At 37.9% G+C, this 23,970-nt stretch overlaps 1 pseudogene; it reads left to right on the forward strand.

Moving 5' to 3' along the window:
* The first annotated feature begins 1,407 nt into the window (after positions 1 to 1,407).
* Positions 1,408 to 23,970, forward strand: part of LOC111539240 — a 62,878-nt pseudogene continuing 40,315 nt past the window's right edge.

Genomic DNA, 23,970 nt, shown 5'->3' on the forward strand with positions numbered 1-23,970 from the left:
CCTTCCAAAATGTTCCAACCTCTGCCTGTTACTTAGTTCCAAAGTCACTTCCACATTTTTGGGTATCTTTTCAGCAGCACCCCACTGTACTGGTACCAATTTACTGTATTAGTCCATTTTTGCACTGCTGATAAAGACATACCTGAGACTGGGCAATTTACAAAAGAAAGAGGTTTATTGGACTTACGGTTCCATATGGCTGGGAAGGCCTCACAATCATGGTGGAAGGTGAAAGGCATATCTCACATGGATGGCAGCAGGCAAAGAGACAGCTTGTACAGGGAAAGATCTGCCCGCATCATTCAATTACCTCCCACTGAGTCCCTCCCACAATATGTGGGAATTCACGATGAGATTTGGGTAGGGACCCAGCCAAACCATATCAGGAGCTCACCACCAGCACTCAGCTGAGACAAGAGCTGGGAAAAAAAACGCACTGGCCAGAGCACAGCTGCTTAGGACACTAGGGGACCTGGACAGGAATTCCCCAGAAGGAAGCTTGGGTGGGTGGGTACCTTGAAATATGGCAGCAAGTTACCAGAAGTGCTTCTAGTTAGATGCCAAGCATGTAACAAACAGCCCATGTACTTGGCCTAGCTTCACTATTTGGTACTTGCATTCTCTGAACAAGTGACTGTTCTTCAGTGAGCTGTCAGGAAAGTGGGGTTGCAGTAATACTGGCCCTATCTACTTTTTCTAAGGACCACACTGAAAGTAAAAGCTTGGTAAAATGCAAGGAAGACAGCTAAGCTTTGAACAAATATGATTCCTTTGGGGATTTATCTGTGTACATTTTCAAAAATAGAGGCAATATAAGTTCAGAGGCGAAGCACAGAATAGCTTTCCTTAAAAATGGTGGTGGAAGAGGAAGGCAAGACTGGGCAGAGCAGAGCCTAAAGACACGGGCTTGGTTCAGGAGGCAGGTAGATAGGGTGTGTGTAAAGGAAACCCCTCTCTTCCTGCTGCTTATTTGCAACTTCTCTGTTTCTTCCTGTAATCCCTTTCCTTCATCTGACCTAGAGACTTCTGGGAACAAGAATAACTGGAAGATGGGAACTTGTGAGGGCTCCTGCTCTCCTGCCCAGTCTTATCCTTCCCTAATGCAATACTTAGAGAGCCTATAACCCACATGAACAATGGTAAAGGATAGATTTAAAAAATCAATGTCCTAAAATTTATTCCAGCACACATTCTCCCTTCCCAGGTTAGTGATGACTTCAGAATCAAGTGGGGCTGAATCATCACTTTTTGCACCAAGGAAAGATTGTGAAAGTCAGGAGCCAACCCAATTTTTAGGACATTGAATTATTCCTGAAAAAAAAAAACAGTTAGAAATCTTTGCTGACATAGAGGTTTTTTAATTGAGTGGTCATTCATTCTCATGTACTTGGATTTTCAGCACTTATGATGGTCTTTGTTCCTCCAGATAATGAAGGGGAATGTGGAAGAGACAGTAGCAATGATTGCTACTGGGGTCTGTGGTCTGAGGCCATTAAGTACTGCCGGGATGAAGGGCTGGAGCTCACCTGCTTAGAACAATGTGACCACATTGAGAGTCTCTGGAGATTCCAAGTAAGTCCTAATGCTCTTTTGATGGAATGCCAGTGCACATTGAACCTGCAGTTCAACAACTGTAAAACGAGAACCCACTGTGAGCCAGAAACTGTGCTCCTTATGGGGAATAGAAGGATAAACACAACCCACTCCTGGTCCTCGGAGAGAAGACAGTAAAGGAGAGAAGACGTGGGCACAGATTATTACAGTACAAGGCAGAGGGTGCTGAATGCTGAACCAGGTGTCTTGGAGGTGCTGTGGGCATGGCTAGGTGTCGATGGGGCACCATGAGGCAGGGAGAGGGCCCTGGAGCAGAAGGCTACAGTTGCAGCTGGAATCCTCCCTTTGGACAACTCTCTAATCTCTCTGAGCCACGGCTTCCTAATCTATAAAAAGAGATTAGTCATCAGTTCTTCATAGGTGATCTATGTGAGAACACCTAACCTAGTCATCAGTGACAGAGTGGACATTCAGCAAATCTCTCTTTCCCTTGCTTCCTGAAGGACGTAGCAATGGAGTAGGGGATCAACATGTTTTGGGAAGAATTTTGGTGCCATTAAATCCTACAGAAATGGCAAAATGCATTTGATGTAAGTGAACTCCAGGTCAGATTAAAGTCTACCTTACATAGAGAAAGGGAGGACTGTGTGAGGAATTTGCAGAGCGCTCTGTCTAGGACATCACTAAGGGAAGGCAGGGCTTGGGAACAAGCCAATATAAATTACTAAACACCCAAACCCTCACAAGTCTCTAGCCTCCTGAAGGTCATATTTAAAAGTAAGCTGAAAGGAAACCTTTTGTCAGGTCTGCTGACCCTCCTAGGCTGGCGTTGATTTAATTCCCTTCTAAATGTATTTATTTTCCTCCACTCTTGGCTGCAAAGGGCTTTTAGTTTGGAGGTCTAAGAAAACACTTTGGTCCAACCTTCCTACTGGGCAACTAAATGAAGGCAAGAGATACAGGAGTTAGAAGGCAAAGTGCTAAGGGCGAAAGAAATTGGGAAGTTTAACAATAAGTCACTGATTTGGAGGCAATACTGTGTTTATTTGCAAAAGCTTATTCCCTATATAGTGGTCTTTTGTGAATATGTGCGTATATCAACAATATAACTTTGTCACTTGGCATTTTCTTTGCAGAAAGTCAGACTATTGTTAAAATTCCCTTTTCGGAAGCATCTCTTTCTATATTAAATGAGTTAGTGCAAATAGAATAGTTAGACTGGTGGCTTTCCTAAGGTAAATACTAACCATTAACAGCCATTATCCTTATTTCTCTACACTCATGGAAACTTAAATTTGGAAAGGCTATGCCATATCTCTCTAGCAATTCATTTTTTCTGATAGATGGATATCTAGTCCCTGCTTGATTACTTCCCACAACAGGTTGCTTACCAACTCACAGGAAAATCTAATTTAATGTTAGACAGCATTTGATGACTCTGTGGCATAATCTCTAAAACAACAACTGTTGAACATGTATGTGTCCATACATTTATCCATCTCTCATGTGTCAATTTATCCATATGGTCTTCTATTTGAAAGACTTAAAATCAAAGGTGTATTGGCATATATATCTGCTTTATAAGCTATATTACTAAGGGAAAAAAAGTCAAGCATCAGCTATAAAGGAAAAAAATAATAATCATTTTTTTTAGATCTTCCTATGTGTAAAAATCTTTGGTGAGATTTACAATCTCATTTAAAGTTCACAATTTTTGTGAAAATTGTGCAAGAATTTTACACAGAGGAAGATCTAAAAAAAAAAGATTCCTCAGAATTCACTTTTCCTGAAATCTGTGGACTAAACAGCATGATCTCTGTTGGTCCCAGTCCAGTCCTCTGGTTTCAGAAGGAGGTAGAAGGATCTGGCATGTGACACCCATATTTGTCCTTTGGTTCTCAGGTAAAGATGTGCAGTATGAGGAAGCATCCTGGTTTCTCTTGCACTGGCCAATGAAACATTGTGGTGAGGCTGAGGGGAAGCAAAGGTCATCTGTCTTTGGCACAGTCATGGGCTGCAGTGGTCATCAGACTGACCCTCATTTACCACCACGGTTTTTCCCAGGTATGTAACTTTCCTATCTCGGGGAATCCTAATGGTGGAGGGATAATTTATGCAAAGCGAAGGAAATGCCTCTCCTTTATAATGGTTTGTGGTTAAGTAAAACAAATTTAAAATTATCTTGAAAATGTCCAACAATAAGTCACTAACCCAAATAAATAACTCCTTTTAGAAGAAAACCTGACTTCTGTAGATATTTCAGTTTTATAAAGGAAAAAGCCTGTTATAATCAGAATGTCCAATCCCAAACCAATAATAGCATTTACTTTTTAACAGAGGTATCTATTTGTTTTACCCTCTGTTGTCAGACCACACTTAAAGGATTATCTTTTGTTCTCATTTTAAATTTATTTTAAAATTTTTTATTTATTTATTTTTTATTGTGCTCTTTGAAGTGTTTCACTTCCAAGGAATGGTGACAAAATGGAACATCATTAAAGGAGAACAATAAGAATATTAAAGAGATAAATGCAGCTTGGTGAACGTTTAAAAGCCACTAAAGTTATTTATCCTGAAAAGGACATTCATTGGGGGAGGAGGACACTCATGGAGGGAGGAAGAGGAACAGGATAGCTGTGTTTGACCACAACTCACCATCACATAGAAGATGGAGTCAACACTGTTTGTGTTCTTGTTGAGCAAAACAAGTGGTACATAGAGGCTCCAGGAAGGTAGACTTGGATCTAAATAAGAAGGGATTTTCCAACAAGAAGTGATGTTCTAAAATGCAATGGTCTGTCTTGTAAAGCAGTAGATTTCCTAATTAAGGAAGTATTTAAGCAGAAACTAGTGATCATAAATGAGGAGTTTATAGAGCAATGGTTCTCAAACTTTAGTATGACAAGAATCATCCAAAGTCCTGTTAAATCAGATTGTTAGTTCCAACTCCCCAAAATTCCAATTCAACGTGTGTGAAGTGGGTCCTCTGAATTTAATTTACCCTTGCCTGAGTTCCCTGGTGCTGTTGCTGCTGCTACTGCTGGTCTGTGATTAATAGTTTTCAATGGAGGTATCTATTAGCAGAGCCTTGTGCATAGCAAGGCTCTGTTAATATATAATGTAAAATTGGACCAGATGGACTCATTTTCCAATTTTGAGAGTCCATGATGATAATCATAGAAGAAACATAGTACGCTATATGGATTTGGGTATTACCAAAATGAACTTGCTCTGTGAAAATGTATATAAAATAACTTCATGTGTTTACTGTGGTAAATAAGATTTCTGTTAGTATCAGTTAATGTTGGTGTAACAGAGCGGTTCTCTCCAACCTTTTTGGCACCAGGGACCAGTTTTGTGGAAGACAATTTTTCCACAGAGTGGGGTGGGGTGGGGATGATTTTGGGAAGATTCAAATGCATTACATTTATTGTGTGCTTTATTTCTATTATTATTACATGGTAATATATAATGAAATGATTGTACAATTCACCATCAGGTAGAATCAGTGGGAGCCCTGAGCTTGTTTTCCTGCAACTAGATGGTCCCATCTCAAGGGATAGGAAAAAGTAACAGATCATTAGATACTAGATTCTCATAAGGAGCACGCAACCTAGATCCTTCACATGCGCAGTTCACAATAGCATTTGCACTCCTATGAGAATCCAATGCCGCCACTGATCTGACAGGAGGCAAAGCTCAGGCAGTAATTCAAGCAATGGGCAGTGGCTGTAAATACAGATGAAGCTTTGCTTGCTAGTCCACCACTTACCTCCTGCTGTGCGGCCCAGTTCCTAACAGGCCACAGACCAGTACCAGTCCATGGCCCACAGATTATGGATCCCTGACACAGAGGACCAGTGTAAAAGAAGTTGAACATGGTACTATATATAAATTCTAGTAATAAAGTGGGTTTACTATTAGACTGTACAAATGCCATGCAAAAGCTAAAGTAACCCTTGCATTTCCTGAATCTAAACCATTATTTCCCATTTATTTTCCTTAAATAGAGATTGAGAAATTCAAAGGCAAATATTTCCTCAGCAAGAAATGTACAATTTAGAGGGATTTATGGGAAAGAGAATCCTCATGATTGACACTGGAAATTCTGGCTTTGATCTGGCTGTGGTGCTCAGCCACACTACAGAGCAAGCCTATTTTCTTACAGCTGCATCTGGTTGTTGTGGTAATCCTCCACCTGCATATGCAGAGGCACAAAGTATAGGATAACCAAGATTCAGGGGTTATTTTTATGACTTCCCACCAAAAACACGTATCTATACACAAGAGACAACAAAGGATTGAGCGTGTTGGCTGGGCCAAATGGATTCCTAGTAATCAGACTAGAAACATTTAGGACTTTTGCTCTCTGCCAAGATCTCTACTAGTTAACACAGTTATATTGTGGGTGATTACGTGCTTATTTTAAAAAATTACATTATAGGACTGCATGCATTTGTGATCCCATTTATGGTTAAAAAACCCCTATATATCTATGGTTATATGTGCATATGAAATTTCAAAAAAGATTCAAGAAACTATTAACAGTGGCTTCCTCTGGGCAAAAAGAATGGATATGCGTGTGTGTGGGGGGGGGTATATATTCTGTTATCAAGAGAGAGAAATTACAATATTTAACTAGTGAAACAAAAAATTCAGCAACTTCGATAATTAATTCAGACCATCACTCTGCTACTCCTAATGACAAGGTTTAGAAATATAACTACAACTGACAAAGAAGATTTAAGGAGATTTAGAGTGATCTAGATAGGTGGTTTAAGTACCGCAAATTTTCCAAACTGTTATTTGACAATGCATTGACTTTGAAGTCTCTGAACAATTTGTGAACATGTAATTGTGTTCATTTAATATGGTTAACAAGGGGTACATAGATCAACTGTTGGATATGTGCTAAGCAATTTCACAATAATTGAGTTGTACCAGGGGAGCTAAGACACCAAGGTAATTTACCTAAATCAAGGGTCAGTTTTGTCAATGTGCCAGTCCGCCCTCTGCTGGCCATTCTGGGAAAATCACAGCTATTTTACAGCAACTGTAGTTATCTCTGATGATGGTCCAGATCATTCTTTCATTTCAAGAGTACTTACTATTCACCTACTGTGTGCCAGGTACATTATCATACATGATACAAGTGTCTGTTGTATGATTCTCTTTACTTTTTTGCATGTGTAAAATATTTTATCACTAAAAATATCCAATGTAAAGAGCAAAAAAGTCTGAAAAATAATAGGACAAATAAAATTTAATATTATTTTAGAGAAATTCTGATAGTAGTTCTTTGAACCAATTAAATGAAGTTAAATTCTTGTAATCAATAAAATATTATAGCATCTTAAAACTTGGCATTGCTGAAGAAATTATTTAGTTCAACTGCCATATTTTACAGCCAAGAAAACTGAGGGTCCAAGATATTAATAGCTAGTGTAAAGGAAGGCAGGAAATTACTTAAAAGGCTAGTACTAAAATCGACATCTCCTTCCTATAAGATCTGCTTACATTTCAACCTAAGAATAAAAGAAGTAATCAACTTTTTTTTTTCTTTTTACATATGTAAGCAATGATCACTGACTTGACAAAGGATATGCACAGGAATTAATTTAAATGGTTGTGTGGAGATATTTATTTAAGGTTCATTCATATAGAAGCAAATTGTTTAAGCCAGAAATTGGATGAGGATACTAGAGATTGAATTGAGAAATAAAAGTGAGGGAAGCTGATCCCAGCCCCCTGCAAGATTTAAAATTTAGGATCCTGAACTTGGAAATGGTTATGCTAATTAAGGACTGAAGACTAGCAGAGTTTAGAAGATCAAGAAGGTTAGAGAGCCCAGGAGCACCAGGCACTGCTGGGGATTAGATAGGTAAAGGACAAAGTACCTGATCTTGTGAAGCCTATAGATTAGCAGGAAAAGTACATAGTCACACCACCAAAGATTGTCAAGTGTTAATTTTCCAGGTGTTTTTTCTTTTTTTTTTTTTTCCTGAGACAGAGTCTCTCTGTTGCCAAGACTGGAGTGCAGTAGTGAGATCTCCACTCACTGCAAGCTCCGCCTCCCGGATTCAGGCCATTCTCCTGCCTCAGCCTCCTGAGTAGCCGGGACTACAGGCGCCCGCCACCACGCCTGGCTCATTTTTTGTATTTTTAGTAGAGACGGGGTTTCACCGTGTTAGCCAGGATGGTCTCGATCTCCTGACATCGTGATCCACCCGCCTCAGCCTCCCAAAGTGCTGGGATTACAGGCGTGAGCCACCGCACCTGGCCTCCAAGTCATTTAAAAAGAGGAACACACACTAAAGTTTACGGAAGAGTTGAAGTTCCTCTTCTTCATGTCTTCTGCCAGTTCACAGGCTAATGACTTCATAGGATTTCCAAATCAGCAACGAGGCTCAGGGCATGCTGCAAAAAGCCAGCAACAGGAGGAGGTGATGAAGATACAGAGATGGACAGAAATTCTGGCTTATGCATATTTTCTAGTTCTGTACAATCTTTGAACAGTGATATGCTTGTTTTTACCAAATAGAAAACTTCTATGTTCTTTCTCCTGCCCTACAGCTCCCCCCAGCACCCCACTTTGAATATACTCTTACTTTATTGCATGTGTTTCTTAGCACCAGACAGGAGACCTGGATATTGAACCATGAGTGAGATGAGGGCTATCCCATAGACATAGTCCTTTTTGTTTGCTTTAATATCATCAAGAAGACCTTGATGGCATCTATGTTGAATAACTGGGCAGAGAATAAATTAAATTCAAGATTCAGAAAAGAGTGATGTCAACAAGATGGCTGACTAGAGATGCCTGGTGCTCATCCCCACAACCTCCACAAAAAAGAACAAGGCAACAAATAAACAGCTAAGATTCGACCGGAGTGTTAAAGGGAGAGCAATGGAGTGCAGCGTAGCAGGGTTGGGGGAGGGGCGTCTGTGGTGATTGGAAGGCCAGGAGGACAATGTAGAGGTGCCCAGCCTCTATAGCCTTGTCTTCCTCACCTGGACCAGCTCAGAGTCAGGAGGGACATCCCCTTGTGGAGAAAAGGTAATCAAAAAACCCCACCAGCCCTCACTGCCACCACAAACACCTGCAGTGCTTGTAATAGTAGAATCCCATAGTCCTCGCAACCCCAGAGCCCAGTTTTGGAAGCTGTCAGGAATTCACACAGATGCATTGCCCAGGACCAGGAGCACAAGGTGTCACTCCACACTTCCACCCACCACCAGTGAGCCAAGCTGTGGAACCATAGAGCCATCTTAAGACCAGAGTCACTACTGGAGTGTGCCCTGCTCACCTACACTTCCAGACAGGGAAGTTGTCTGGCAGACTCACCTAGGGAGAACCCTCTATTGAGCCAGCCAAACTACTGCATGCCCTCCCTCAAGCAGAAGAGCCACTGAGGTGCTGAGCAGCTGACATGCCCCTGGGCTGACCAGACAGCCAGGTACCTATGTCTAGGGCTTGAGAAACATCCCGGTGGACTCACGCCCACAAGACATGGCCCCCAGGCCTGCTTAGTAGCCCAACACCCATGCCCAGGGCCTGAGAAATAGTTCAACAGATCTGCTCCCAGTAGACATGCCCTTGGGCTGGCCAAGCAGTCATGTGCCAGTGCCCTGGGCCTGAGAAACAGGTTTGTGGGCCTTGCCTCAGAAGACTGTCACCCCAGGCCTGTTCTGTAGCCTTGCACTCATGGTCAGGAACTGAAAAACAACCTTGTGGACTCACCCATGGCAGACACAACCCTAGACAGGCCGAACAGCCATGCACCCACACTCTGAGCCACAAAAATAGCCAAGTAGTCCCACTCCAGGTGAACACACCTCCAAGCCAGCACTACAGTCACATTCTCATAACCCTGGCCACAGTTATAGCCCTGTAGTTCCAACCCCAGTGAGCTAGACCCAGAGTTGGCTGACCCATTTTGTGCAAACATGCATCCCTAGCTTGAGAAACAGCTTGGCAAGTCCATCCCTGGCAAAGCCACATCACTTCCACCTCAAACTTTCGCAGCCTAGGACATTGATACATTCACAAACATCATTAGTGTAGATTAGAACTGAAGACACTGCATGGAGACTACATTACTGTATTCACTTAGAACCAAAACCAATGCACTCCACCCAACTGACACATCAAGACCCAGCCATATGAATAAGTGTTTCCCTATGAAGTTTATGCCATAAAATTGGAAGGGGTGACTGTTCTACCAGATGCAGAGAAATTGACTTAGAAACACATCAAACATGGAAAAGCAAGGAAAATAACACCTCCAAAGGAACACAAAAATTCTCTAGACCCAAATCATAAGGAAATATGAAATGTCAGAAAAGTAATGTAAAATAATAATCTTAAGGAAACTCAATGAGACACAAGAGATACAGATAGACGATTGAATGAAATCAGGAAAACAATCAACAAAGAGATAGAGATAATAAAAAAGAATCAAACAGAAATCTTAAGAGCTGAAAAATTCAATTAATGAAGTAAAAAATACAATCAAGAGCTTCAACAACACACTAGACCAACCAGAAGAAAGAATATCTGAACTTCAAGATAAGTTTTTAAAAATAACTTTGGCAGACAAAAAACATAGAGTGAAGAATACCTATAGGGTTTATGGAACACCATTAAGTGAACAAATATTCACATTAAGGGGATTCTAGAAGGGGAAGAGAAGGGAAAATGTTTAGAAAACATATTTAATGAAATAGATGAAAACTTTCTGAGTCTTGGGAGAGAAATGGACATTCAGATTTAGGAAGCTCAAATATTCCCAAATAGGTTCAACCCAAACAAGTTCTATGCAAGGTAAAATACAGTCAAATTGTCAAAAGACCAAGAAAAAATTATAAAAACAGCAAGAGAAAAGTGTCAAGTCACATATAAGGGGATCCTCATTAGACTAAAAACAGATTTCTCAGCAGAAACCTTATAGGCCAGGAGAGAATGGGATGATATATTCAAAGTACTGAAGATAAAAAAAACCTTTTAGCAAATAATATTAAACCCAGCAAATCTATTCCTCAGAAATGAGGAGAAATAAAGTCTTTCTCAGACAAACAAAAACTAAGAAAGTAAGGTCACTTATAACTACTAGATCAATCTAGTGTTCAGTGGAATCTTACATCTGGAAGTGAAAAGAAAACAGCCCCCATAATGAAAACATGTTAAACTATAAAACTCAGTGGTAAAGCTGATACACACAGAAGAGAAATAAATAAATTATTGTCATTACAAAAACCCACCAAATTTCAAAAATAAATAATACTAAAAAAGTAAGGAACAAAGAATATATAAAGCACCCAGAAAACAATCAATAAAAAGACAGGAGTAAGTTCTAACCTGTCAATAATTACCTGGAATGTAAACAGATTAAATTTCTTAATGAAAACATGAACTGGCTGAATGAATTTTTTTAAAAGATCCAATTATATGCTGCTGACAAGAAACTTTTCTCACCTATAGACACACATAGACTAAAAGTAAAGGGATGGAGGGAGATAATCTAAGGAAATGGAAAACAAAAGTACGCGGGAGAAGCTATATTTATATCAGATAAAACAGACTGTAACTCAAAAGCTTTTATAAAAAGAGACAAAGAATGATATTATATAATAATAAAGGGATCAAATTTAGCAAGAGGATATAACAATTATAAATATAATTGCACCCAACACCAGATCACACAGGTATCAAATATTGTTAGATCTAAAAGGAGAGATAGATCCTAATACAATAATAGTTGGGAATTTCAACACCATTCTCAGCATTGAACAGAGCATCTAAACAGAAAATCAATAAAAAAACATTGAATTTAAACTGCCCCGTAGACCAAAGGGGCCTAACAGACATTGACAGAACATTTCATCCAACAGCTGCAGAATATACATTCTTTTAATCAGCACATGGAACATTCTTCAGGATTGACTCTATGTTAAAACACAAAATACATCTTAAAAATTTTTTTGCTTAAAATTATATCAAGTATCTCATCTGATTATAATGGAATAACTAGAAATCAATAACAAGAGAAACATTTGCAATTATATAAACACATGGAAAGTAAACAGCATCCTCTTGAATAACCAGTGGGTAAAGGAAGAAATAAAGAAATTAATTGTTTTGAAACAAATTAAAATAGAAACACAACATACCAAAACCTATGCAACACAGCAAAAGTACTACTAAGAGGCAAGTTTATAACAATACATCCTCACATTAAAAAAAACAGAATTATTTTAAACAACGAACCTAACAATACATCTGAAGGAACTGTAAAACAAGAACAAAGAAAATACAAAATTGGTAGAAGAAAATAAATAATAAAGATCAGAGTAAAAAAAATGAAATTGAGACAAAAAAGACATAATTAACAAAACAAAAAGTTGGTTTTTTTAAAAAAATGAAAAAGATTGAAAAACCAGTAGCTAGACTAAGAAAAAAAGAAAGAAGACACAAAATCAGAAATGAAAAAGGAAATGTCCCAACTGGTGTGACAGAAATAAAAATGATTATTAGAGACAATTATGAACAACTATATGCCAATAAATTTGAAAACTCAGAGGAAATGGATAAATTCCTAGGCAGATATAACCTACTAAGATTGAACCAAGAAGAAATAGAAAGGCTGAACAGGATAATAATTAGTAATAAGATTGAATCAGTAATAAAAAGTATCCCAACAAAAAAAAAAGTCTAAGACCAGATGGCTTGACTGCTAAATTCTACGAAATTTTAAAGGAGAAATAATACCAATTCTCAAACTATTCCAGAAAATTTAAGAAAAGAGTATGTTTTAAAACTCATTCTACAAGGCCAGCATTAGCCTGATACCAAAACCAGACAAAGACACAACAACAGAATAAAAACTACAGGTTAATATCCTTGATAAACATAGATGCAAAAATTCTAAACAAAATACTAGCAAATCAAATCCAACAACACTTTATAATACACCATGACCAAGTGAGATTTATCCCAGGGATGCAAGGTTGATTCAACATACACAAATCTATGAAAATAATGTATCACATTAACAACATGAAAGACAAGTCATTTAATCATCTCAATAGATGCAGAAAAAGCATTTGATGAGATTCAATATATTTTTATAATGAAAATCCAGCAATTAGGTATACAAAGAAAGAACCTCACACAATAAAGACCACAAACTGACAGACCCACAGCTAACATCGTATTCAATGGGGAAAAGTGGAAAGAAAAGCTGAAAGCTTTTCCTCTATAATCTGAGGCAAGACAAGAATGCCTACTTTCACCACTACTATTTAACATAGTACTGGAAGCTCTAGCTAGTGTAATAAGACAAGATAAAGAAAGAAATGGCACCAGGCTGGGTATGGTGGCTCATGCCTGTAATCCCTGCACTTTGGGAGACTGAGGTGGGCAGATCCCGAAGTCAAGAGATCAAGACCATCATGACCAACATGATGAAACCCCGTCTCTATTAAAAATACAAACATTAGCTGGGCTTGGTGGCATGCACCTGTGGTCCCAGCTACTCGGGAGGTTGAGGCAGGTGGATCACTTGAACCCAGGAGGCAGAGGTTGCAGTAAGCCAAGATCGTGTTACTGCTGTACTCCAGCCTGGCGAGAGAGTGAGACTGTCTAAAAAAAAAAAAAAAAAAGAAAAGAAAGGACATCCAAATTGGAAAGGAGGATGTAGAATTCTGAAAAAACCTAAAGATTCTACCAAAACACTCTCAAAAATGAATTCAGTAAGGTTGCAGAATTAAAAATAAGTAGGATTTCTACACATGAACAACAAACTAGCTAAAAAGTAAATCAAGAAATCAACTGGATTTACAATAACTACCAAAAAATTCTTAGGAATAAAATTAATCAAGAAAGTAAAAGATCTCCACAAAAAAACACTATAAAACACTGATGAAAGAAATTAAAGAAGATATGAAAAAATAGAAAACATATTATGTTCATGAACTGGAAGAAATAATATTAAAATTAGTTACAAGGAATTCAAACATCAATAGCAAAAAAGCAAATAATCCAGTTATAATATGGGCAAATGCTCTGAACAGACATTTCTCAAAAGAAGACACACAAATGGCCAATAAATATATGAAAAAATGTTCAACATCACTAGTCATCAGGATTATGCAAATCAAAACCACAGTGAGATATCATCTCACCCAAGTTAAAATGGCTATTATTTAAAAAAAAAAAAAACCAAATTAACAAATGTTATGAGGATGCAGAGAAAAGAGAAGTCTTATACACCATTGGTGGAAATGTAAACTAGTACAGGCACTATGAACAACAGTAATGGAAGCTCCTCAAATACTACAAATAGAACTATTATATGATATAGCAATCCCTCCAGTTGGCGTTTATTCAAATAAATGTGAATCAGTATGCCAAAGAGACATCTGTACCCCACATTTATTGCAGCATTATTCACAATAGCCAAGATATGGAATCAACCCCAGTGTCTAACAACAGATGAATGAAGAAAGAAAATGGGGCATATATACACAATGGAATACTATTCAACCTTAAAAAAGAATGAAATCTTGTCATTCATGGCAACATGGATGAAACTGAAGGACTTTAAATGAAATAAACCAGGAATGGAAAATTAAACGCTACATGTTCTCACTCATAGGTGAGTGAGATATAATCTCATCTCTCATATGACCTCATAGAAATAAAAAGTAGAATGGCAGCTACTAGAGGTTGGGAAGGGTAGAGGAGTGAGGAAATAGGGAGAGATTTCTTAAAGGATACAAAATCACAGCTAGGTAGGAGTAATCATTTCTAATGTTCCATAGCACTGTTGGATGACTATCGTTAACAATAACGTACAGTCTCAAATAGCTATAAGGAGTATATTGAACATTTCTGACACAAAGAAATGACAAATGTTTGAGACAATGGATATGCTAATTACCCTAATCTAATTACTATACCTTGTATATATCAAACATTACTATGTACCCCATAAATTAGGTAACTATTACATGTCAATTAAAAATTTTTTAATTAAAAAGTTCAATATTAAAAAAAATTCAGAGATGCAAAACAAACTATGCTCCAAAGCCTCCAAAAAGGTATTCATGATACCCTTTAGGATGCTTCTACTTTGTCTCAGTTGATAAGAAACTTAGAAAGTTCTTATAAAACAGTTTTACATGTATTATGACTCATGCACTTCACCAATGAGACAGTGTTGAAGAGGATCACTCAGTATTTATTGGCCTTTATTTTACGGACGATTCTAACCATGGGTTGTCTGGTTTGTCAGGCCAGAACCACAAGTGAGAAGGGAAATACTGCCGGCTGCAGATTCAGTGACAAGAGCCTTAATAATGAACAACACAGGGAGGAGACATTAAAACTGCATTATAGCATTTGAGCAGTAATTAAGGTGCTTAATGATCAGAAGGAGCAATAAAAAAGGTTATGTTCATTGCACACTGTTTAAGAAACAAGAAAACAGCTTAATCAATTTTAGAAATATTTTAATCAAAACACAAAGTGAAAGAGTAAAGAAAGTAAAAGTAAAAGAAGTATTTTCTTAACCGTATAAACATAAGTTTCCTCAACATCCTGATGATATGATAGTGCCAGACAAATGAGGCTTTGCTATACGCTATATGATTGTGTACAGATCATCACCACGATGTGAAATTCAGCTAAATATCTCAGAACAAAGAGAACCAGGACTTGCTGTGATAAATGCTAGATCCGAGCTCAGAATGGGTCCCCAGAGTTAGCTTTTATACGTGCCTCTGTCTTGTGCTAGTGTAGACAGGCTGTGTTTAAGGCCCTACAGTGGAAAGACAGGTGAAAACGTTTCCAGTGGAAGACCAGAGCTTTGCCTTCCTAGCTTTTTACTTTTCTTAGTATGAGATCAACCTTATACAGGGAGAGTGAAGGAAGAGAAAGGGAGGAGGAAAAGGAGAACCCTGGAGTCCAAATCTTTATCCTAGAGACCATTTTTTAACTCATCTGTAGAAACAGAAGGGGAAAAAAAGAGTATGCGATAACGTTTTCCAGAATGAATAAATGGATAAGTAAATAAAGTGAGGCAAATACTAATATGAGTCATCTTTCCCAGTTTTGAAGATTTCTAAACTCTCAATAAGCATCAGCGACAACCTTCCCAAAACATCCATTTCTGGCAGGATAATGATCAAACCCAATGTGAAAGAATTCATGGAAATAGCTGCCACTTTTTAAGACTGTAGCACTGTGGAGAATGTTGGTGTCATCTTTGCCAAATAACACACCTTCTCATTTCCTTTCTTTGAAGATTCCATGAATATCACTGATAACCAGACATTGCTATACGATTACATATTCCCACTTCATGTGGGAAAAAGTGACTTTGGCTGTTGTTGGCTAATGCAGCCAGTGGGAGCTGTAATGCCAACAAGGAAACTCCAAAATCGCTGGGCCACCTGAGTGTTAACAGGTAACACAGTTAAAAGGAATGAATTCTTATGGTTTCCTCTTTGCTACTGCTAGCCTCCTTGAACCAAAGGAGTATTAAAATTGAGTCAGTTTAAATGAAAGAATGGGTCAATTATAACCAAAATTACTGTTCACTAACTTCATTTGAAATAATTTTATTATCCAGATAAATTTTATTTAGCTTAAAGGCAATAACAGGGACAGATTTTCCTTGTTTACAATTTTATTCTTGGAGAATTTAGAAAGGCTTGAAAGGCCTAAAAAATCGTTATCAAGGGTGGGATTCTCATTTATAACAATTTTTACAAAACTGAGAGACTCTCCCATCCTGGTACACACTTTCTGGGCTCTCCACACAGCACAAAACCCAGATCATCCAGAATCAGCCGCCAGCATCAGCATCACTCCAGGGCCCTGGGTTCCATTTAGAACTTGTACTAAAATTCTTTTGGGGATGAGATTTCTCCTTGATTCTTTTTCTTTTTATCTGTTTTGTGGAGCAGACAGTAATTGAGGAGCCAGAGAAGGAAAAACATGCCATTCTCAGAATTCTGTTTAAAAATATAGGAATAAAAACTCCCATTTATATTACCAACAGGGAAAGAAAAAAGTCAGGTCTTCATTTTCTTTCTAGAACTTTTCTCTTAGGTCCTTTCAATCGGCTTTGGAGAAACTCAGAACCCACACTCCCACGCTTTTACTTTCCGGGAATTATACTCCTTGGCCTTTCCTAAACCTTTCCTTATCCTGTGTTTGCCTTCATAGGACTGAACACAGTCCTGTCCTCCACGGAGAGGACGGCTGACATGGTCCAGAGAATAGAAGCCACAGGGAAAAGTAGGGTCCTTCACCACAGGCAATTACTGAATTTACAGGCTTAGGGGTGTGTGGTCAAATCCGTAAGTCAGATTTTAGATATAACTTCTAATGTCAGGAAGGCAGTTTTCAGGAATGCTAAAAAAAAAAAAAAAAAAAAATAGAAAACTCCTTATTGCAGACACTTACTCTGCCCTTGGTTTTTATATTTGGGTACAATTTGACTATCTTACAAGCCAAGAGAAAACTTTTTTCATAACGCAGAAATGATAGAAACAAAGAAGAAATTCACTTATGAAACAAATATGAGTGCTTACTATGTGCTGGGAACTGTGTGGAAGAAGTTAGCCTGATTGCCCCAGGTAGTGTAATTAATAAATGCGGTTCAACATTTGAACCCACCTGATGCCAAAGCCAGTGTCCTTTGCTGTACATCACACTGTCTCCCATTCATGCTCAACTGATGTTTTTCAGGAGTTTACTAACTGAAATATTTAAAACGCTACCAGTGTGACATGTTTTTCCTTTATTGCTGATTGCTTGCTGAAGCCAGCAAATCGTTCCATTGTACATAGGCAAAATATGTATTTTTCTAACTATATTTATAAATATTTATAACAGAATGCCTTCTTGCAAGTTGTTTTCTTAATGTAATTTACAAATTGCATATTACAATGAATGAAGCCAGAAATAGTTTTCACTCAAACTGTATTTCCTAAAGTGAAAATGTTTATCATCTTGATCCATTTAAACTATTTGAATAAAAGAATATGCATGTTAAAGAATTTTCAGTTAAAAGCCTTTCTTTGAAAGATTAGTATCATATACATCATCAAGTCCCAATTTCTACAAGTAGAATCTGAGGTAATAATAATAAAAATGTATTTTAACATTATAACAGATTTTAAAAAGCATCTGTAATTTTATCAGTCTTATTGAGCTTATTAATGTCATTCAAATCTATCTGGTTCTCTTTCTGATCACAAAGTAGGATTTAGCTTCCCTGCTCCCTTTGGAGTTGACATGCCAATGTGACTTGCTTTGGCCAAATGTAAGTAGAAGTGACATATTTCACTTCTATGTAGAATCTTTTAGATATAGTACCAACTGTATCTTTCCTCTACCAACACTGAGACAATTGAGGCAGGATGTGTAAAGATGGAACCTTCTTCTGCCTGGGTGCCAAAATGATTACAATGAGCAGAGTCTGATCAGGTAGCATGAGCTTTTGTTGTGAGTCACTGATATATAGGTATTGTTTGTTACCGCAGCATAGCCTGGCTTATCCTGACTGATATACTGACACAACCAATGGTTTCTGTTTCTTCATGTTCCCATCCACACTTTGTCCATATAGTTATACAGTTTTTACATGGACATGATAATAGCATATAACACACTTCGCTTTGTTGTACACTTTTCAAAACATTATATTATAAACATTTCCCCAGATTTTTCATGGATAGCATATTTATAATTTTAATAGTTATAAAACAGCCTACCATATTAATATTCAACTACTTACTAACTGTTCATTTTTTTCTATTACAAACAATGCAGCTGTACTTATCTTTGTACATATAGTGTTTTTTCTTTTTCAAAAGTATTTTCTTGGGCTAAAAAAATAAATAGATGTTTTTCTTTCAGTTTTGTAGTGAGGCATTTTACAGTCAAACTTACCCTTTTCTTGAAATTGGTACAAGAATTTTAGTACTAATGAAATTAAGAAAATATATTCATGTTTTTCTCTTTATTTTGTCATCCTTTGAAATTATGGTGCTAGTTTAAAAGATAATACCCAGAATATTCTGGAACCACATCCAAAAAGATATCTTTCTGAGATTAAATCAGGTCACACTCTAAACCTGACACCCTGACAAAATAAACTACTTGGTCATAGAATTTTTTGACTTACTATACAAGTTCGTGACAGATGAATTGTTCTTGCTGAGATGAAATTAGCCGTGTTTCATCCTCATGCTGAAGAAGAGCGGCAGTATTTCTATAGACTCTTTTATTAGTGATAAACATGTTTATACCACATTAATCCTTATGAAAACCAGGCTGGTTACTCTGCCAAGGGGAAAAAAAAGAAAACTCTGCTTCCTTCACTTTACAACTTTACGGTGATTATTTTTTGATGAATTAAAGCAATTTTATTTCTTTTCACACATAGACTATATATCTGAGGTTGTCTTCCACTTTTATGCACCCAGTATTTTATATTTATCTAACACTGTTTTCAAAGGCACTCAAAGGGCTTTTTAAATATTATTCCATAAAACACTTATAGAACGATGAAGTCAGCACTTTACACAAACATTGGAAACAGCCAAAGCCACCATTTGTGAAATGTTTAACTACTGCTAAGGTTTCTTCTCTTTTCCTTCTCCTGTTCCTTCCTTTCTCTTTCTCTCCCATCTTATGCATCATTTTCAATTTTCCCTTAAGTTTCGTGACACCACCGCCAACAGCCCGACAATAAAGATGAGGACTGTACAGAGAGGTGGGGCACTTTTTTCTCCTAATGCTCACTAATTTACGAGTGTCAATTATAGACTCGGGACCTACTGACCCTATCTGATTGGCAGTGGCACAATGATTCCCCAAGCTTGGAATTATCTCCAGCTTCGAGATGAGGAAACTCAGCGTCTAAATGGTGTTCCTGAGCAATTCTGAGAGACCTTGCATTGGTCACATCATCTTTCTAACACCAGATTCTTACTAAATGACTAAAATGAAACTAGTCATTCCTGTTTTACCATTCTCAAAGAGTGGCGAGGAGAATCAGATGCATAATGCATGCAAAAGTGCTTTGAAATTGTCTAGGTGAATACGAAGCCACATACATCTAATAAAATATAAATGATCATATTGTTAAACACCCTATCACTGCGGGAGAAACCAAAATATTCATTTTAAAAGTTTATTTCTCCAAATGAGAAATCTTATGGGATGGGGCAGAAAAACTTAGTATTTTGGCCGGGTGTGGTGGCTCAAGCCTGTAATCCCAGCACTTTGGGATGCCGAGACGGGCGGATCACGAGGTCAGGAGATCCAGACCATCCTGGCTAATACGGTGAAACCCCGTCTCTACTAAAAAATACAAAAACCTAGCCAGGCGAGGTGGCGGGCGCCTGTGGTCTCAGCTACTTGGGAGGCTGAGGCAGGAGAATGGCGTAAACCCGGGAGGCGGAGCTTGCAGTGAGCTGAGATCCGGCCACTGTACTCCAGCCTGGGCGACAGAGCGAGACTCCATCTCAAAAAAAAAAAAAAAAGAAAAACTTAGTATTTTGATAAATATGTTGAAGACATTTTATGCTGAAAGGCATTTTTCATAAACAAAAACAATGTTCTTTAAAGGCCCAGTCTTAAGTAGTTTTGTGCCACCTACCGCAGGTATTCCCAGCAGCTCTCAGGCATAGGATTTGCCTGTCAGAAGTCCTGGCTTCAATTATTGGGTTACTTTTCTTGTGACTTTGAGAAAAACTACCCTACTCTTTGAAGTCGCCTTCATAGATAAGGTGACAATACCAATAACGTGCAAATAGGTTTTATATCATGGATAGTATCCCAGATAAATAGAAGTAAGTGTACTCTTAAAAATAATATCTTCATCATTTATGCAGCCAACAGACACATGAAAAAATGCTCATCATCAGTGGTCATCAGAGAAATGCAAATCAAAAACACAATGAGAGAGCATCTCACACCAGTTAGAATGGCGACCATTAAAAAGTCAGGAAACAACAAATGCTGGAGAGGGTGTGGAAAAATAGGGACATTTTTACACTGTTGGTGGGAGTGTAAACTAGTTCAACCATTGTGGAAGACAGTGTGGTGATTCCTAGAACTAGAACTAGAAATACCATTTGACCCAGCCATCCCATTACTGGGTATATACCCAAAGGATTATAAATCATGCTACTCTAAAGACATATGCATATGTATGTTTGTTGCGGTACTATTCACAATAGCAAAGACTTGGAACCAACCCAAATGTCCACCAGTGATAGACGGGATTAAGAAAATGTGGCACATATACACCATGGAATACTATATAGTCATAAAAAAGGATGAGTTCACGTCCTTTGCAGGGACATGGATGAAGCTGGAAACCATCATTCTCAGCAAACTATTACAAGGACAGAAAACCAAACACCACATGTTCTCACTCATAGGTGGGAATTGAACAATGAGAACACTTGGACACAGGACTAGGAACATCACACACTGGGGCCTGTCGTGGGGTGGCCGGGGGGAGGGAGGAGGGATAGCATTAGGAGAAATACCTAATGTAAATGACAAGTTGATGGGTGCAGCAAACCAACATGGCACATGTATACCTATGTATTACACCTGTATGTTGTGCACATGTACCCTAGAACTTAAAGTAAATAATAATAAAAGTATAAGTAAAGAAAAAGTCTTCTTGAAGTATAATTCATCTTTTTTAAAAAGCAGCCTTTTTTCTCTTAAGTATTCAACATATTTATCTAATACTTTTTGTTTTTATCCCTTAACATTTTAATATACATCACATTTGCATGATTTTTTTTCTCTCAGCTCTCATAATGCTTTTTTCCAGGGGGCTTCTCTTAATCCAAATTCTTTTAGTTGTGATGTCTTTTTTACCCTTTGGAAATTTCTCTTCTCAACCCCTTTTGGTCTGTTTTAATTTTGTTTGTTATGCTGCATTTTAGTATCTATAATCTTCCTCCCATTATAATATAATTACTGATATTAATTTAGGTCTGTCATTATAAGCAAAATTCTGAACTATAAAGAGTTCCCTTTGTAGAGAAATGAGTCCAATGCCTCCGTCCTTAACCGTTGGGCAATATTACAGTAAACTGACTGTCAAGTATGTTTTTTCAAGGAAAAATAAGCCTAAAACCACCTGTCTGATCATACCTAACACATTCTTTGTTGTGCTACTGAATCCTGACAGCCATGGGTTTGTTGATTCCCACAGGAAACACCTGAAAGTGGAAGACCTGGGATTTACAAATCTATGACCTGCAACACTTCGAAGGAGATGACAGCCTTCAGCGACTACCCTTTCCCTGATCCTTATCCCAACTATTTGCACAATTCCAAAATGATGGAGTATCTCAGGATGTACACCAGGCACTTCCACTTTATGAAGCACATCCAGTTTCTGGTAAGGAATGAAAAGTGTGCTCATCACCCACAGATTGTTGAAGGCAAAGCTTGTGTAAGCCAGAGAAAGCTAAGGCGTATTTTCAATTTGCATTTTCCATTACGATTCAGAGAGAAATAGCATGTCTTCTATTAGTCTCAAGATTAGTGAATCTAATATTAGTTTTGCCCACCAGAGGAAAAGCATTGTCTCATTATTTGAACCTGACATCTCGTTTTCAATTAATTTTATTAAATAGAGAACATAAATTATAGGGGAAGATTACCGTGTTTTGCTCTCTAAGGTACCTTGATGTCTGGAAAGGGATCATTTTGGGACATTTATGTGAACAAAATTCCTAAAGATCCAGAAACTCTGAATATAAAAGGCACCACCTATTTTATTTGTTAAGACACAGAATTGGGGGAAACAAATGGAAGACTGAGAACAATGCTCTAAAACCAAGGCTATCTTTGTTTCTTTGTTCCCAGTCAAAGGTGTGCAGAGTGAGGAAGCACCCTGATTTTTCATCCTCTGGCCAGTGGGATGTTGTGGTAGAAACTGATGGGAAGTAAACCTATGTCTTTGATGGGATCATGATTTGCAGTGGCTATTACAATTAAAAGTGTTTGCCCTTAAAGGATTTCCCAGGTATTTAAAGGATCAGTGTACAAGAAAAATATGTGCATTCTAAGAATCATAATATCTGCAGTATTACAGCATTGGACAGAACTGTTTACATGGTACAGTGGGAATAAAAATAAAAAGAGGGGGTAGCAACTTTCTGGAATAGCCAGGAAAGATCTGATAATAGAAATATAATGCTTGAACTAGAAACTAAGAGTTCCTCAGGCAAGCCAAGGTCTGGGAGCAGGCATTCCAGGGAAAGGAAGCAGTACATGAAGAGTAATACCCTGTGAAATAGTCACAGGAGCTCGGGGAACGACACCCACCTGATGCCCTGGAGCAGGTGAGTGTGCAGGGAGAGACATGTAGGAGTCAATAAAAGACCACTGAAGTGTGTGTGTTTGTGTGTGTGTGTGTTTATGTTTGGAGGGGCGAGTACATGATCATACTTTTATTTTGTAAAGATCAGTCTTGCAGTGATGTGGAATATTAATTGATACAGAAGAGGGAGGCAAAGCAGGAACATCAATAAAGAGGGTTTTGTAATAGTCCATTAAAGAGATAGTGAAGCCTCTAGTAAAGTAACGGTAGTAGGACTCAAAAGGTGGAGAAAAATTCAGGAAATATTTTGGAGGTCATTACAAGACTCAATGGATGATAAAATATGCTGCAAATGATTTTTTATTTAATATTTTTGAGATTTGACTTTTTATTTTTGAAATATTACTTAACATTTTCAAAAAATAATCAATTTTTTTAGATGGAGTCTTGCTCTCTCGCCCAGGTTGGAGTGCAATGGGGCAATCTCAGCTCACTGCAACCTCTGCCTCCTCGGTTCAAGTGATTGTCCTGCCTCAGCCTCCCGAGTAGCTGGGATTACATGCACGTGCCACCACGCCTGGCCAATTTTTGTATTTTTAGTAGAGACAGGGTTTCATCATGTTGATCAGGCTGGTCTCGAACTCCTGATCTCGTGATCTGCCCCCCTCGGCCTCCCAAAGTGCTGGGATTACAAGCGTAAGCCACCACACCCAGCCAAATTTTTAAAAGATGTTTTGAAATTTCTGTTACTCTAGACTTGCACCGTCTTAGTCACTGTTAGCAAGATATTGCTACTGAGCATTTGCAATGTGGCTAATATGAACTGAGAAGTAATTTTAGGGTAAAATACACACCAGCTTTTGAAGACATAGTAAAAATGTATAAAATATGTCAATAATGCCGTTGTAAGCAGGACAATGGCCATGGAAGTTCGAATCCACTAAAAAGTGTGTAACTACTCACCTGCCTAAAAATATTAATTGGTAGTAAAGTATAAAAATTCTAAAATTGAAAAAACCTCTTTATATCGATTATATACTGA

This window comes from Piliocolobus tephrosceles, chromosome 1, assembly GCF_002776525.5.
Source record: "Piliocolobus tephrosceles isolate RC106 chromosome 1, ASM277652v3, whole genome shotgun sequence".
Lineage (NCBI taxonomy): Eukaryota > Metazoa > Chordata > Mammalia > Primates > Cercopithecidae > Piliocolobus > Piliocolobus tephrosceles.